Source organism: Coregonus clupeaformis, unplaced genomic scaffold, assembly GCF_020615455.1.
Source record: "Coregonus clupeaformis isolate EN_2021a unplaced genomic scaffold, ASM2061545v1 scaf3038, whole genome shotgun sequence".
Lineage (NCBI taxonomy): Eukaryota > Metazoa > Chordata > Actinopteri > Salmoniformes > Salmonidae > Coregonus > Coregonus clupeaformis.
In genome coordinates, this window is record NW_025536492.1 from 9,719 (window position 1) to 26,812 (window position 17,094).

The window sequence follows — 17,094 nt, forward strand, 5'->3', positions numbered from 1 at the left end:
CATGAAACATGCTAAAACATTTCAATGGGCCATTGACCTAGATAGTGACTTAAAAAATAACATTTGGTATTTTGTTTTATATTATACCAACAACATAGGAAATCCTCTGGTGACAAAATAGGGTCAATAGAATTAGAATGATGAGTAGGAATGGAATTTTTATAGAATTCTAATGGTAAGCATAGAGTTCCAAACTCATTTCTATGGCAACACAGCTGTCAATTTTGTAAACAACAATTTTCTAAAATATGTGTTGCCAAGAGACATCGAACCGATAGAACATCTCGGCGTTCTATTGAACGTTTTCTGTTCGAAAACAACAACACCTTCAGTTTGCTGTTCAACAACAACAAACATGACAGATTTTTGAGACCTGAGACTGAAAGATCGACTGGAAAATGCCTGGGTGCTTTTCAAAATTGGCGGAGAGAGTGCGTGGACGTGCGGCGGTCTACTGCGTCGACAGGTTGTTCAAATTCATTTGTGGGTTGTTTTTGTTGTCTTTTTCCGTTTTGCAGGGTTCGCAATCGTCGGGAGGTGGACAGAGACATCGAGGGTATGTTGAGTTTAAACTTCTTATTTTACCACATTTAACAATATAAATGTAATTTGTGAAATGTTGTGTATTTCTGTAATCCATACTTGCAAGCTAACGTTGACTTTAGTGACTTTTGCTAAGAGATGCACTTTTGAACTAGTAGTACTAGCTAGCTCGCTACGTTTTACATCCTAACATTTGTTTGTTTGTATTCCAATGTTCCTAATTTTAGAATCAACTGTCCTGGATGAGGTCCAGTTGGTTGTGCCATTGGATGATGTGCTGGATGTACCACTGCTGCCAGCCATCCTTGAGGAGGTGCCAGATGTGCCGACTATCCTTGAGGTACAATTTTCAGAAAGTTTAATGTTTGAAAAGTATCCCAGATATTCAATTTCTGTCACTTTGACATTCTAAAAATCTTTGTTGTCTGCTTTCTGCTTTAGGAGGCCACTGGTAATTGGCAGTTGATACCGATTAGGTTTAGCTCCCTGTACTGTGGGCCTGTTGTGATCAGGGTAAGAGACCCACACACACAGTCACATCACTGTTGCAATGTTTGCTGTTTCTAACCTGAATGTATTGTAATGTCAACCCCCTCTTGTGCAGAACAATGCAGGTCCGGTGGTTAAAGCTTGGAGAACTTTCCAGTTCATCAGCCCCATTATCACCTACATGCGTGGGGGGATCCCAGGTATGTGTCTTTGTCACTACCTAATCCTAATCTACATCGTCAGTGTCATGTGATCTTGATGGAAATATGTTACAGCGATGGCTGATGTTGTTTTGTTGATGTTGTTTCACTCCACAGCAGGTGGTGGTGAGGATGCACCATGCGAGTAGGGTTCGAGGCCTGGAGACTCAACTGGTGTGGGCCATCTCCAAGGAGACACACAGACTTAGTCCAGAGGGCATCCCCTACTGTGCCACCAAGGTGCAGTCCATCTCTTGGATCCAGGTAAGATGTAAATACTACTGAATTAGCATTAGATTTTCTTCACTTATTCCGTTTGGCCTTAACATGTCGTTTCTCTCTGTCAGTATGTGGCTGGCAGGGTGACCCAGTATGCGTCTCACCTCCGCCACGAGACGTCTGTGGCCGTGACGCATGGCTGCTACCAGGTAAATAAACAATTTCCTATGTATATAGAATAGAAATTACAGGGCATTTTCCATTAGATATGGTCTGTTTTCTATTAACGTGTGTTGTGTGTGTGTGTGTTTTGAGCAGCAAACTGATGTCTCGGTGGTGTACGCCACTCTCCACATGGGGCTGGATGGGCTGCTCTCCTCCTCGGCGTGGTCGGAGGCTGCCTCCGTCTCTACGCCACCACTCAGCAGTTCACTGAGCCAGAGCCTGAGGGCCACAACTGCTATGAGGTCAGATGTTACACACACACATACTATTGACTAGTAGCATTAAGACCCTTCGATTTACCCATTGTTTGTCATGTCATTACATTGGTCACTGATGTTGAATAATTGTTCTGTTATTGTAGGGCTGGGAGGAGGACCTGCTGCCTGAGGAGAGGGAGGTTCCTCTGCTAAAGTGAGTCCCTCTAAATGTGTGTATAGTCTGAGCTTGTCAGATGCTGAAGGATAGTGGTCACAATGCTGTTATTCCCCATTGACATGCTCCATTCCCTCTCTTCCACAGCCTCTACCTTACCACCAAGAGAGTGGAGGACATCGGCCTGAGGCTCGTCTCCCTGCGCCAGGCCTTTACTGTGAGTGGACCCACTTTTCTTTGACTCTCTGTGTCTTCCTGTTCTGTCTGTCTCCTAGAGTAAGATGGGTGTCTCACCCTAACTCTTCCCTCTTCTCTAGACCCTGCTCGGTTCCACCCTGAGTAGGAACCATCTGTTTGTGGCGGGAAAGGTCCTACTGGGCGCACTGGTTCAGGTCCACTAGATGGTAGCTCACTAACTCATTGTCCTTCAAGGGAAAGAGAACGTCCTCGGTGTGAAATGTGTTCTGTGCACTAACATCACTGCTCTTTGCTTTATGATAGGACGAGGCCGAATTCATCCGTGCCTGTAACGACTTTGTGGACTACCTGAGTGACCCCTCCAAGCAGATTGACATTGAGAGGGAGCTGGCTGAGGCAAATGTGAGTTAATTAACTCTTTCAAGTCTCACTTTGAGTTCTTCCACATGCATGTCTTTTATACGGCACAGTAGCTGATCTATTTGAAATCATTCCTATTTTCTCCAAACGTGTTTTCTTGTCCTAGATCCATCATGTTAACCTGATAGATGTCCTTTTTGAGCTGGTGCTGTTTCGGATGATGACAGCTCAGAAATCCCTGATGGTGGTAAGTAGCATCTCGCTGGTAAATGTTTAGATGTCTGTCTATTAGCAATTTCACTTCAATTTCTCTTCTCTCCTCCTCTGTTTACTTTAGCAACCTGGTGGGTTCATGGAGCGTCTGTACGCTCTCCTGTACTCCTTCCTGCCCACTGTTGCCAGCATTGAGCCAAAGGCTGAGAGATACCTGTTGCTGCTCAATGTAAGAGTCAAGAGTTTACTTCCTGTTTTCTTCCTTATTACTAGTTTACTTCCTCTTTACTCGTTCCTGGTTAACAGGGTTTCAATGCCGTTTTTAGGGGGAGTAACTCTCATTGTCTCTCTCCTCTTGATAAGCTAGTAGCTCAGAGCCATTTTCTATGTGTTGTGTGGTGTTCCCTTCAGGGCGGGCTGATGGCTCTGCTAGATGACATGTTTGGGCAGCAGCTGGCCTGGTATTTTAACCGAGAGTCTCTGGTCACTGAGCTCTCCAGTCTCCTGGAGTACCACCTCGAGTACCTCATGGCCAGCATGTAGTCCTTTCTCTCTCTCTCTCTCTCTCTCTCTCTCTCTCTCTCTCTCTCTCTCTGGAATTGAGGACTTGAAGTGCTTCGTTGAACCCTGATTAGTAAACACCTATTAAATTCATGTATTCTCTTGTTTTCTCTCCCACAGGATTCTTGTCACACTTTGCCACCTAACAGTGCTCTAGACACTAGTGCACTACATTACTTTGCTCTGAATTTTACATTTTCAAATAAAATAAATGGTAGTTCAAAAGCATTTGTCTCTGTCTTTTCATTTATTTGATTATTTCATCACTATTTCCTATTCCTGGAGTTGTTATTATATTATGTAATTATATTATTACATGAACAATTATGCTTTATTCTTTGCATATGGAAATAAAAACCAACTTTAAGTTGATTTACATGTACTACAGGCCCACGCTTTATGACATTGTACTGTGATGTGTGATACTGTACTATTTAAAAACATGGAGGCCTACATACACTGAGTGTACAAAACATTAAGAACACCTTGCTAATATTGAGTTGCACCCCTGTTGCTCAGAACAGCCTCAATTTGTCGGGGCATGGACTCTACAAGGTGTCGAAAGCGTTCCAAAGGGATTCTGGCCCATGTTGACTCCAATGCTTCCCACAGTTGTGTCAAGTTGGATGAATGACCTTTGGGTGGTGGACCATTCTTGATACACCTACTACCATACCTCGTTCAAAGGATCATATCTTTCACCTGAATTTACCTGGTCAGTCTATGTCATGGAAAGAGCAGGTGTTCCCTAATGTTTTGTACACTCAGTGTATGTTAGTTGTGTAGTAACCTGGTACAGTATAAAGTCCACCACTATAGGGCACAATTGCTTCTGTCTTGAAAGTTACTTCTCACTATCCGTACTCTATTTTAAGACTGCCATTGTAGACTCAGGTAAATTTGTTATTTTAGTTTCAGTTTGCCATAAATGTCTGAGCCATTTACCGTCATTCCCATTGAAACCAATGTTAGAGTTCATGTATAGCCCCTGGTTCACCCCAGACTTGACTGCCCTTGACCAGCACAAAAACATCCTGTGGCGTACTGCATTAGCATCGAACAGCCCCCGCGATATGCAACTTTTCAGGGAAGTCAGGAACCAATATACACAATCAGTTAGGAAAGCAAAGGCTAGCTTTTTCAAACAGAAATGTGCATCCTGTAGCACTAACTCCAAAACGTTTTGGGACACTGTAAAGTCCATGGAGAATAAGAGCACCTCCTCCCAGCTACCCACTGCACTGAGGCTAGGAAACACTGTCACCACCGATAAATCTACGATAATCGAGAATATCAATAAGCATTTTGCTACGGCTGGCCATGCTTTCCACTTGGCTACCCCTACCCCGGCCACCAGCTCTGCACCCTCCGCTGCAACTTGGATGTAGTCTATCACAGTGCCATCTGTTTTGTCACCAAAGCCCCATATACTACCAACCATTGTGACCTGTACACTCTCGTTGGCTGGCCCTCACTACATATTCGTCGCCAAACCCACTGGCTCCAGGTCATCTATAAATCACTTCTAGGCAAATCCCCGCCTTATCTTAGATCATTGGTCACCATAGCAACACCCACCCGTAGTATGCGTTCCAGCAGGTATATCTCACTGGTCATCCCCAAAGCCAACACCTCCTTTGGCCGCCATTCCTTCCAGTTCTCTGCTGCATATAGCTGGAACGGACTGCAAACATCTCTGAAGCTGGAGACACTTATCTCCCTCACTAACTTTAAGCATCAGTTGTCAGAGCAGCTTACCGATCACTGCACCTGTACACAGCCCATCTGTAATTAGCCCACACAACTACCTCATCCCCATATTGTGATTTACATTGTTATTTAATTTGCTAATTGTGTGCTAAGGTGATACAATGTTAGATTATGATATTATCTATTCAGTAGATTGAGTAGTTAAGGGAGACAGAAGCTCACCTTCCAGCCTAGGTCACTAAAGCTCACATATAATTAATGTCTCTTACAAGCCTGACGCCCACTGTTGACGTGGCTGTGATCTGAAAGGGATCAAAAAGATGTTATGAGACAGGACAGACTGTAAAGCATGCTTTGGATGCATTGGATTTAAAATAAAGACACAATTAAATGTAAACGCAAGTTAAGTAATTTTGTAATTTGGATGAACTATCCCTTTAAACTCTGCAAAAACAAGCTTAACAACAACACCAAAAACCAGTGTTGTCCCCTGACCTTGTATGACCTCACCATGTATACTGGGCAGGGGACGGTCATATTTGGGCTTCTTCTTGCGGGGGTTGGGATTCAGGGCGCGACAGGGGGCCTGGCTGGTCCTGAAGAAGGTCACCATGAAGGGCTGTTTGGAGCAGGGGCCCCTTCGACACACCAAGCCTACCCACCCAGCTGACAAGGACTGGTCTGATAGAGATAAAACAATGTGTGTGTGTGTGTGTGTGTGTGTGTGTGTGTGTGTGTGTGTGTGCGTGTGTGCGTGTGCGTGTGCGTGTGCGTGTGCGTGTGTGTGTGTGTGTGTGTGTGAGAGAGAGAGAGTGATACAATCTTGAGGTACACCAAAACAGCATATCTCCATTTCTATGTATTTACTAAACAATTACAAATACTATATGACATTACATTGCTACTGCACAGGTATTGGTGTAGTATTCTGAGTTAACTTGCCTCTTTATTCAATGGTATAATAATCAAGAAATCCACTTTGTGGGAAATACCCTCCCCATCTGCAGAGCATTCCCTGACCCTGACCATAGTATTAACTCTTTGAGGCTCACCCTCCTCTGTGTCCACATAGAGACTGCAGGGGTGCAGGACGTGACAAATAAACTCGAAACTGGGAATGTTTACTGGTTGCTCATGAGGTCAAGGGGAAGTCAATGTGTGGAATAAATTTAACTAGTTGTGGAAAATATTCTAGATCAAGAAAAATAAGGTAAGGAGCAAGCGCTGCATGCATATTATGTGTGCCAAACAGGTGCTGTATAGATTACAATATAATTTTCTGACCTTTTGGAACAACGTAAACAACAATAACTACATTATAAGCGTACCAGAGAGTTTGTTGTAACGTTTTTTTGCTAAGCCTTTATTACAGCAAAGACTAAAAACAGTCACATTCATTTGTGAATGCAATTTCCGAAATGTAACGGCTTATTGTTTAAGCTAATTATTCTAAGCTCGCTTTTATTTTATTTTAAAACTAACATGCTTGATTGCATTTCAAATCATGAATGACTCATATGCTGTGTGATGACATGAACGAATGAAAGATTGATTGATAGAGTAGCCTATATAAGCATTGAAATATAGGCCTAAATAAGTTACAGTATTAAGACTAAACAGGATATGCTCTTAGGCCTACAGCTCGGGCTGCTATATTAAGCCTACTAATGATAATGGCAATACTTATTATAATGATGATCATAATAATATTAGTAATAATAACAATAAGAAGGATATCAAGAAAAAGCAGGGTTATTATTATTATCATTATTATTAATTCTGACACTTTGGAACAATGTAACCAGCACTAAATTAATTATAAAGATACCAGAGAGGCTGTTCTAACGAGAAAAAAGAGTGTAAAGCCTTTATTACAGCAATGCAAAGATTAAAAACAGCCGAATTTGTGAAATCGTTTACTTGACATGTTGTTGTGTGAGCCTTGGTGCTCACCGAACCAGTAGGCTATTAAACAAACACTCAAACAGGCAACAGAAGCAGGATCTGACTTATTTCTGTAGATATACAGTTGAAGTCAGAACTTTACATACACTTAGGTTGGAGTCATTAAAACTCGTTTTTCAACCACTCCACAAATTTCTTGTTAACAAACTATAGTTTTGGCAAGTTGGTTAGGACATCTACTTTGTGCATGACACAAGTAATCTTTCCAACAATTGTTTACAGACAGATTATTTCACTTATAATTCACTGTATCACAATTCCAGTGGGTCAGAAGTTTACATACACTAAGTTGACTGTGCCTTTACACAGCTTGGAAAATTCCAGAAAACGATGTCATGGCTTTAGAAGCTTCTGATAGGCTAATTGACATAATTTGAGTCAATTGGAGGTGTACCTGTGGATGTATTTCAAAGCCTACCTTCAAACTCAGTGCCTCTTTGCTTGACATCATGTGAAAATCAAAATAAATCAGCCAAGATCTCAGAAAATGTTCTTTAGACCTCCACAAGTCTGGTTCATTCTTAAAGCAATTTCCAAACACCTGAAGGTACCACGTTCATCTGTACAAATAATAGTACACAAGTATAAACACCATGGGACCACGCAGCCATCATACCGTACATGAAGGGAGGCGCGTTCTGTCTCCTAGAGATGAACGTTACTTTGGTGCGAAAAGTGCAAATCAATCCCAGAACAACAGCAAAGGACCTTGTGAAGATGCTGGAGGAAACAGGTACAAAGGTATATATATCCACAGTAAAACGAGTCCTATATCGACATAACCTGAAAGGCCGCTCAGCAAGGAAGAAGCCACTGCTCCAAAACCGCCATAAAAATGCCAGGCTACGGTTTGCAACTGCACATGGGGACAAAGACTGTACTTTTTGGAGAAATGTCCTCTGGTCTGATGAAACAAAAGTAGAACTGTTTGGCCATAATGACCATCGTTATGTTTGAAGGAAAAGCATCTTGCAAGCCTAAGAACACCATCCCAACCGTGAAGCACGGGGGTGGCAGCATCTTGCTGTTGGGGTACTTTGCTGCAGGAGGGACTGGTGCACTTCACAAAATAGATGGCATCATGAGGAAGGAAAATTATGTGGATATATTGAAGCAACATCTCAAGACATCAGTCAGGAAGTTAAAGCTTGGTCGCAAATGGGTCCTTCCAAATGGACAATGACCCCAAGCATACTTCCAAAGTTGTGGCAAAATGGCTTAAGAACAACAAAGTCAAGGTAATGGAGTGGCCATCACAAAGCCCTGACCTCAATCCTATAGAACATTTGTTGGCAGAACTGAAAAAGCGTGTGTGAGCAAGGAGGCCTACAAACCTGACTCAGTTACACCAGCTCTGTCAGGAGGAATGGGCCAAAATTCACCCAACTTATTGTGGGAAGCTTGTGGAAGGCTACCCGAAATGTTTGACCCAAGTTAAACGATTTAAAGGCAATGCTACCAAATACTAATTGAGTGTATGCAAACTTCTGACCCATTGGGAATGTGATGAAATAAATAAAAGCAGAAATAAATCATTCTCTCTACTATTATTCTGACATTTCACATTCTTAAAATAAAGTGGTGATCCTAACTGACCTAAGACAGGGAATTTATACTAGGATTAAATGTTAGTAATGGTGAAAAACTGAGTTTAAATGTATTTGCTAATGTGTATGTTAACTTCCGACTTCAACTGTATATGGATCATTTATAAAGCCAGGCACATTTAACAGTTAAGCTATTGATTATTGACCTAATTAAGTCGGGGTTTCCTCTCCTCACTTTTCTTAGACAATAAGGCAAGGGCTGTTTTCTCATCTCTTCATTCTGCTGCTGCCTCTGCCACATTGTTCTCAACAACAATACGCAGATTAAATGTGCTATTATGCACATAGCAACATGGTCTAGGAAAAGGCACCAATTCAACAGAGCACTGATGTGTTTCAGAACTGCAGACAGTGACCACTATCCAACGCGGGAGAAAGTGCATTTGTTATAAAATGATATTATTTTTATTCTTGCACCATTGTTCTTATGTAATATAACCATATGCAATTTCAGTAACACGTCTTAGAGTGATGGACTGTGCCATCCCCACGGCCTCCACAATGGATTAGTCCACTCAGACTGGCGCGAATCAGACAGGTGTTTTGTACACCATGATATTTGTACATTAATTTTTTGCTACTGCTCCGCTTAAAGAAATATTGGTCGTCCAACAGCCTATCGACCAAACAATCGACCAGTCGAATAAATGGGGTCAACCCTACTAGCTATATAATCTTCCAGAACGATGAGTAGGTGTGTCCAAACTTTTGACTGTTACTGTACATACAGTATATCTATATTGCATAGTTATAACCCTTAACTAATACTGTTTACATGTGTGCATATCTTTGTCTTATAGAACCACAACAATAAGATTCCAAGTTATTCGGATTACCACAATCATATAAACATCCTCAAATACAAACAGCTGTGTCTGCATGTGTGCGTGTGGTGGTGACCAAGTGTTTAGTATGGGCCTCAACACCATGTTCTAACCGGACAGCACTATAGTGCGCAGAACCAAACCAATCAGTTATAAGTATATAGCGGGTGAGGGCATTCACAGCCAACCGCTCAGACGGGTGAGGGCATACTAGCCAGCTGTTTTACGTGGTCTTTCTAGCTGGATTTAGTGACTAACAGTATTTTACATGGTCTGTCATTTCTTTAGCGACCAATAGTTTTTACATTCATTGTGATAACTATAAACTTTTATACTAACATCACCAATCTGAGGTAAAATGGATGTGTAATTCCACTACATTTTATGGGGTGAAAATGCAGGCTTGTAGTAACACAAACTGTCCACAGTCCACATTCAGGAAATTAGCGGAATATACATTTACATCATTTACATTTTAGTCATTTAGCAGACGCTCTTATCCAGAGCGACTTACAGGAGCAATTAGGGTTAAGTGCCTTGCTCAAGGGCACATTTACGTCATTTAGCAGACGCTCTTATCCAGAGCGACTCACAAATTGGTGCATTCACCCTATAGCCAGTGGGATAACCACTTTACCATTTTGGGGGGGGTAGAAGGATTACTTTATCCTATCCCAGGTATTCCTTAAAGAGGTGGGGTTTCAAATGTCTCCGGAAGGTGGTGAGTGACTCCGCTGTCCTGGCGTCGTGAGGGAGCTTGTTCCACCATTGGGGTGCCAGAGCAGCGAACAGTTTTGACTGGGCTGAGCGGGAACTATGCTTCCGCAGAGGAAGGGGAGCCAGCAGGCCAGAGGTGGATGAACGCAATGCCCTCGTTTGGGTGTAGGGACTGATCAGAGCCCGAAGGTACAAAGGTGCCGTTCCTCTCACTGCTCCATAGGCAAGCACCATGGTCTTGTAACGGATGCGAGCTTCAACTGGAAGCCAGTGGAGTGTGCGGAGGAGGGGGGTGACGTGAGAGAACTTGGGAAGGTTGAACACCAGACGGGCTGCGGCGTTCTGGATGAGTTGTAGGGGTTTAATGGCACAGGCAGGGAGGCCAGCCAACAGCAAGTTGCAGTAATCCAGACGGGAGATGACAAGTGCCTGGATTAGGACCTGTGCCGCTTCCTGTGTAAGGCAGGGTCGTACTCTCCGAATGTTGTAGAGCATGAACCTGCAGGAGCGGGTCACCGCCTTGATGTTAGCGGAGAACGACAGGGTGTTGTCCAGGGTCACGCCAAGGCTCTTCGCACTCTGGGAGGAGGACACAACGGAGTTGTCAACCGTGATGGCGAGATCATGGAACGGGCAGTCCTTCCCCGGGAGGAAGAGCAGCTCCGTCTTGCCAGGGTTTAGCTTGAGGTGGTGATCCGTCATCCATACTGATATGTCTGCCAGACATGCAGAGATGCGATTCGCCACCTGGTTATCAGAAGGGGGAAAGGAGAAGATTAGTTGTGTATCGTCAGCGTAGCAATGATAGGAGAGGCCATGTGAGGATATGACAGAGCCAAGTGACTTGGTGTATAGGGAGAAAAGGAGAGGGCCTAGAACTGAGCCCTGGGGGACACCAGTGGTGAGAGCACGTGGTGCGGAGACAGCTCTCGCCACGCCACTTGGTAGGAGCGACCGGTCAGGTAGGACGCAATCCAGGAGTGAGCCGCGCCGGAGATGCCCAGCTCGGAGAGGGTGGAGAGGAGGATCTGATGGTTCACAGTATCAAAGGCAGCAGACAGGTCTAGAAGGACAAGAGCAGAGGAGAGAGAGTTAGCTTTAGCAGTGCGGAGAGCCTCCGTGACACAGAGAAGAGCAGTCTCAGTTGAATGACCAGTCCTGAAACCTGACTGGTTTGGATCAAGAAGGTCATTCTGAGAGAGATAGCAAGAGAGTTGGCTAAAGACGGCACGCTCAATAGTTTTGGAAAGAAAAGAAAGAAGGGATACTGGTCTGTAGTTGTTGACATCAGTGGGATCGAGTGTTGGTTTTTTGAGAAGGGGAGCAACTCTCGCTCTCTTGAAGACGGAAGGGACATGGCCAGCGGTCAAGGATATACAATAATTTACTATGCCAAAATAATTCAACATGTCAACTTAAGATGATAGTATACAGTATGTTGCCCACTCACAAACTATTGCAACAATGACATCTATTTCTCACTCATTTAACCATTTGGAGAGTAAAATAATGCTCTCAAACACAATTTAACTGGTCGCTGTAGACTAGAGCCTCCACAGTCTGTGCAGCAGCCTGAATGTTTGACGTCCCTACCTTTTTTAGGTTTCTTTTCATGTCTAGTCCATTGTACTGGCCTGTGTGAGGTGTAGTAGTTTGATGCATCTTCTTGCTTTGCTTATTTTTTGTCACCTGAAAATTCAGTCTCAGCCAACAATTGTTGATATCCTTCATTCCTTACCTGACCCTTACAGACACAGATACCGGACCCAAAGACATTCAAGCAGCACTTTGACAGCAAGCATCCCAAGTCCCCAATACCTCCAGAGCTGGTTGCTGTTGAGGCTTAAAAGACCACACACACACACACAATGGACCTACAGCTGGGATAAGATGCTCTCATCATTCAGACTCACAGTATACATGTTAGCAGCAAACTCTTGCCCTATGATTCAACTGTATTTCATATGGCTCAATATGTGGAAATGTTGTCACTCATTGCCTTTCACATTGTGATTCACAGACATACAATGCCAACGATTTGAGCGCTGCAACTGGGACTGAATGGCGTCAAGGGACAAAACACTGAGACCCCTGGACATGGGTGGGGGAATATTTGTGTTACAATGACCTAAAAGGGGGGGCAGAAGCACACCAGCACCCCATCTTATATGTCCAACCACCCCTCAACTGCAGACTCTATTGAAGCACCCATCTTACTTCTATGAGCCCACTCTACCTACATCCCTTTTCCCTATGCCGCTTCCTTCATTCATTCCTGATTCAATACCATCTAGACTGTTACACGTCTAAAAGTTTCATGGTGTTACTTTTATCTCATCTGTGTACCGCTGTCCTACTTTTGCCCCCAACTCTTTTCTATACCTCCTCCCATACACTCTTGTGCAAATCATTTCTGCTTTCTTTGACAATGGTGTCATAGTGGAAAGGATTTGTTAGTTGCCCAAGACTGAGCCTTGTTCTGCCTGTAAAAGGCCCTGGTCGAAACAATGCCAAAATCACTTTTGATAGTCTCCGGGTCCATGTTGTAACAATTGTTTTTTGCATTTGACCATTTACAATAAATGTAGCAATATATATGAAAGCATTCCTCTGCCTGTTTGATCCATTCTGAAGGAAAGCAGTGACTACGTTTTGTGTGTGTGAGAGAATATGTATGCCTTCTAATGCTAGCAGAAAATCGTTACTTCCGAATGCAAGTTAAACGCCATTCCGTCTATACTGATACCAGACAAATGTATACTTATAAGTATTTTCAAATGTATTTCCAATATACTGCAATGCTATGTAGCTGAAGAGGGGTGACACTGTCTAGGATAGGAGTGTCGATCAGTTTCTGGAGGTCTGTGTTCACTGGCATTTACTCTCACATCTGCATCAAATCAACCTCTTCAAGAAATATTCTAGTTTATTTTATTACAAATATAGCAGTACACAATCCTCCAGAAATCTGTTGACAATGACACATTCCTGTGTATTGGATCCTCTGTATATAGAAAAACGGCAAAAAAAAGATAATTTGGTATTTTCCATTGCTACTAACGTACAGTGGGGAAAAAAAGTATTTAGTCAGCCACCAATTGTGCAAGTTCTCCCACTTAAAAAGATGAGAGAGGCCTGTAATTTTCATCATAGGTACACGTTGTCACACCCTGGCTCTGGGGACTCTATAATTTGAGCCAGGGTGTGTATATTCTATGCATTGTATTTCTGTGTTGGCCAGAGTGGTTCCCAATCAGAGGCAACGAGTGTCAGCTGTTGCTGGTTGTCTCTGATTGGGAGCCATATTTATAGAGGCTGTTTTCCCACAATAGTTGTGGGATCTTGTTCCAGTTGGTTTTGTGTTTGTACCGTGGACTTCACGTATCGTTTGTTGTTTTGTTTATTGTGTGTGCACTTAATTAAATAAGATGTACAAATCTCACGCTGCGCCTTGGTCTACTCACTCTAACGATCGTGACAGAAGATCCCACCATACCAGGACCAAGCAGCGTGTCCAGGAGCAGGCGGCCTGGACATGGGAGGAAGCGCCGGGAAAGGAGCTGGAGAGGTTGGCGATGGCCCAGGTGGGCAAATCGTGGTCCTGGGAGGACATGCTCGGGGGCAAAGGGCCATGGGCTAAGATTAAGGCCCTGGCGAGAGAGGAGCAACGGCGTCAACAGTGTCGTCGTCGGACGGACGAGAGGCAACCCCAGAACATTTTTAGGGGGGGGCACACGGCATGGGCGACTGGGCAGCAGGAGGCTGCCACAGGGCGAAATGGGAGACGAGGAGAGAAGGCCACCGGGTTACGGGAGCCATTGGTGAGAGGAGGGAAGGAAGTTGTAGAGGCACGGCGAGAGGTACTGAGGTGTATTGCCAGTCCGGTCCGGCCCGTTCCTGATCCCCGTTTAAGGCCAGTGGTGTGTGTTCCCAGTACGGTCCGGCCTGTTCCTGTTCCTCGCACCAAGCCTACGGTGTGCGTCGCCAGCCCGGCCCGGCCTGTTCCTGCTCCTCGCACCAAGCCTACGGTGTGCGTCGCCAGCCCGGCCCGGCCTGTTCCTGCTCCTCGCACCAAGCCTACGGTGCGCGTCGCCAGCCCGGCCCGGCCTGTTCCTGCTCCTCGCACCAAGCCTACGGTGCGCGCGCCAGCCCGGCCCGGCCTGTTCCTGCTCCTCGCACCAAGCCTACGGTGTGCGTCGCCAACCCGGCCCGGCCTGTTCCTGCTCCTCGCACCAAGCCTACGGTGTGCGTCGCCAGCCCGGCCCGGCCTGTTCCTGCTCCTCGCACCAAGACTACGGTGCGCGTCGCCAGCCCGGCCCGGCCTGTTCCTGCTCCTCGCACCAAGCCTACGGTGCGCGTCGCCAGCCCGGCCCGGCCTGTTCCTGCTCCTCGCACCAAGCCTACAGTGCGCGTCGCCAGCCCGACCCGGTCTGTTCCTGCTCCTCGCACCAAGCCTACGGTGTGCGTCGCCAGCCCGGCCCGGCCTGTTCCTGCTCCACGCACCAAGCCAGGGGTGCGCATCGTCAGCCCGGCCCGGCCTGTTCCTGCTCCTCGCACCAAGCCTACGGTGTGCGTCGCCAGCCCGGTCCGGCCTGTTCCTGCTCCACACACCAAGCCAGGGGTGCGAGTCGACAGCCCGGTCCGGCCCGTTCCTGCTCCACGCACCAAGCCAGGGGTGCGCATCGTCAGCCCGGTCCGGCCCGTTCCTGCTCCACGCACCAAGGCAGGGGTGCGCATCGTCAGCCCGGTCCGGCCCGTTGCTGCTCCACGCACCAAGCCAGGGGTGCGCATCGTCAGCCCGGTCCGGCCCGTTCCTGCTCCACGCACCAAGCCAGGGGTGCGCATCGTCAGCCCGGTCCGGTCCGTTCCTGCTCCACGCACCAAGCCAGGGGTGCGCGTCGTCAGTCCGGCACAACCCGTGCCTGGGTCACCGGTGCCTGGTCAAGTTCCGGTCAGCTGCTCCACACCGGAGCTTAAGCAATCCGCTCCTACGATGTCCAGTCCAGCTCCAGCCAGCGGGACCGGATCAGGGGCGCTACGGGGGGATTATTGGAGGGTGGTGGGCAAGCCCGGAGCCGGAACCGCCTCCGAGGAGGAATGCCCACCCAGCCCTCCCCTGGTTTGTTTATGTTTAGGCGCGTTCGCAGTCCGCGCCTTTAGGGGGGGTACTGTCACACCCTGGCTCTGGGGACTCTATAATTTGAGCCAGGGTGTGTATATTCTATGCATTGTATTTCTGTGTTGGCCAGAGTGGTTCCCAATCAGAGGCAACGAGTGTCAGCTGTTGCTGGTTGTCTCTGATTCGGAGCCATATTTATAGAGGCTGTTTTCCCACAATAGTTGTGGGATCTTGTTCCAGTTGGTTTTGTGTTTGTACCGTGGACTTCACGTATCGTTTGTTGTTTTGTTTATTGTGTGTGCACTTAATTAAATAAGATGTACAAATCTCACGCTGCGCCTTGGTCTACTCACTCTAACGATCGTGACACACGTCAACTATGACAGACAAAATGAGGAAAAAAAATCCAGAAAATCACATTGTAGGATTTTTAATGAATTTATTTGCAAATTATGGTGGAAAATAAGTATTTGGTCAATAACAAACGTTTCTCAATACTTTGTTATATACCCTTTGTTGGCAATGGCACAGGTCAAACGTTTTCTGTAAGTCTTCACAAGGTTTTCACACACTGTTGCTGGTATTTTGGCTCATTCCTCCATGCAGTTCTCCTCTAGAGCAGTGACGTTTTGGGGCTGTCGCTGGGCAACACGGACTTTCAACTCCCTCCAAAGATTTTCTATGGGGTTGAGATCTGGAGACTGGCTAGGCCACTCCAGGACCTTGAAATGCTTCTTACGAAGCCACTCCTTCGTTGCCAGGGCGGTGTGTTTGGGATCATTGTCATTGTCATGCTGAAAGACCCAGCCACGTTTCATCTTCAATGCCCTTGCTGATGGAAGGAGATTTTCACTCAAAATCTCACAATACCTGGCCCCATTAATTCTTTCCTTTACACGGATCAGTCGTCCTGGTCCCTTTGCAGAAAAACAGCCCCAAAGCATGATGTTTCCACCCCCATGCTTCACAGTAGGTATGGTGTTCTTTGGATGCAACTCAGCATTCTTTGTCCTCCAAACACGACGAGTTGAGTTTTTACCAAAAAGTTCTATTTTGGTTTCATCTGACCATATGACATTCTCCCAATCCTCTTCTGGATCATCCAAATGCACTCTAGCAAACTTCAGAGGGGCCTGGACATGTACTGGCTTAAGCAGGGGGACACGTCTGGCACTGCAGGATTTGAGTCCCTGGCGGCGTAGTGTGTTACTGATGGTAGGCTTTGTTACTTTGGTCCCAGCTCTCTGCAGGTCATTCACTAGGTCCCCCCGTGTGGTTCTGGGATTTTTGCTCACCGTTCTTGTGATCATTTTGACCCCACGGGGTGAGAACTTGCGTGGAGCCCCAGATCGAGGGAGATTATCAGTGGTCTTGTATGTCTTCCATTTCCTAATAATTGCTCCCACAGTTGATTTCTTCAAACCAAGCTGCTTACCTATTGCAGATTCAGTCTTCCCAGCCTGGTGCAGGTCTACAATTTTGTTTCTGGTGTCCTTTGACAGCTCTTTGGTCTTGGCCATAGTGGAGTTTGGAGTGTGACTGTTTGAGGTTGTGGACAGGTGTCTTTTATACTGATAACAAGTTCAAAAAGGTGCCATTAATACAGGTAACGAGTGGAGGACAGAGGAGCCTCTTAAAGAAGAAGTTACAGGTCTGTGAGAGCCAGAAATCTTGCTTGTTTGTAGGTGACCAAATACTTATTTTCCACCATAATTTGCAAATAAATTCATTAAAAATCCTACAATGTGATTTTCTGGAGAAAAAAATTCTCA

At 45.7% G+C, this 17,094-nt stretch overlaps 1 long non-coding RNA gene across 1 annotated transcript; it reads left to right on the forward strand.

The window, feature by feature from the left end:
- The first annotated feature begins 450 nt into the window (after positions 1 to 450).
- LOC123489595 lies at positions 451 to 1,224 on the forward strand. Its single transcript, XR_006660563.1, has 4 exons — positions 451 to 556; positions 771 to 883; positions 985 to 1,056; positions 1,148 to 1,224. It is a non-coding gene; the product is annotated as an uncharacterized LOC123489595 (long non-coding RNA).
- Positions 1,225 to 17,094: the final 15,870 nt, after the last annotated feature.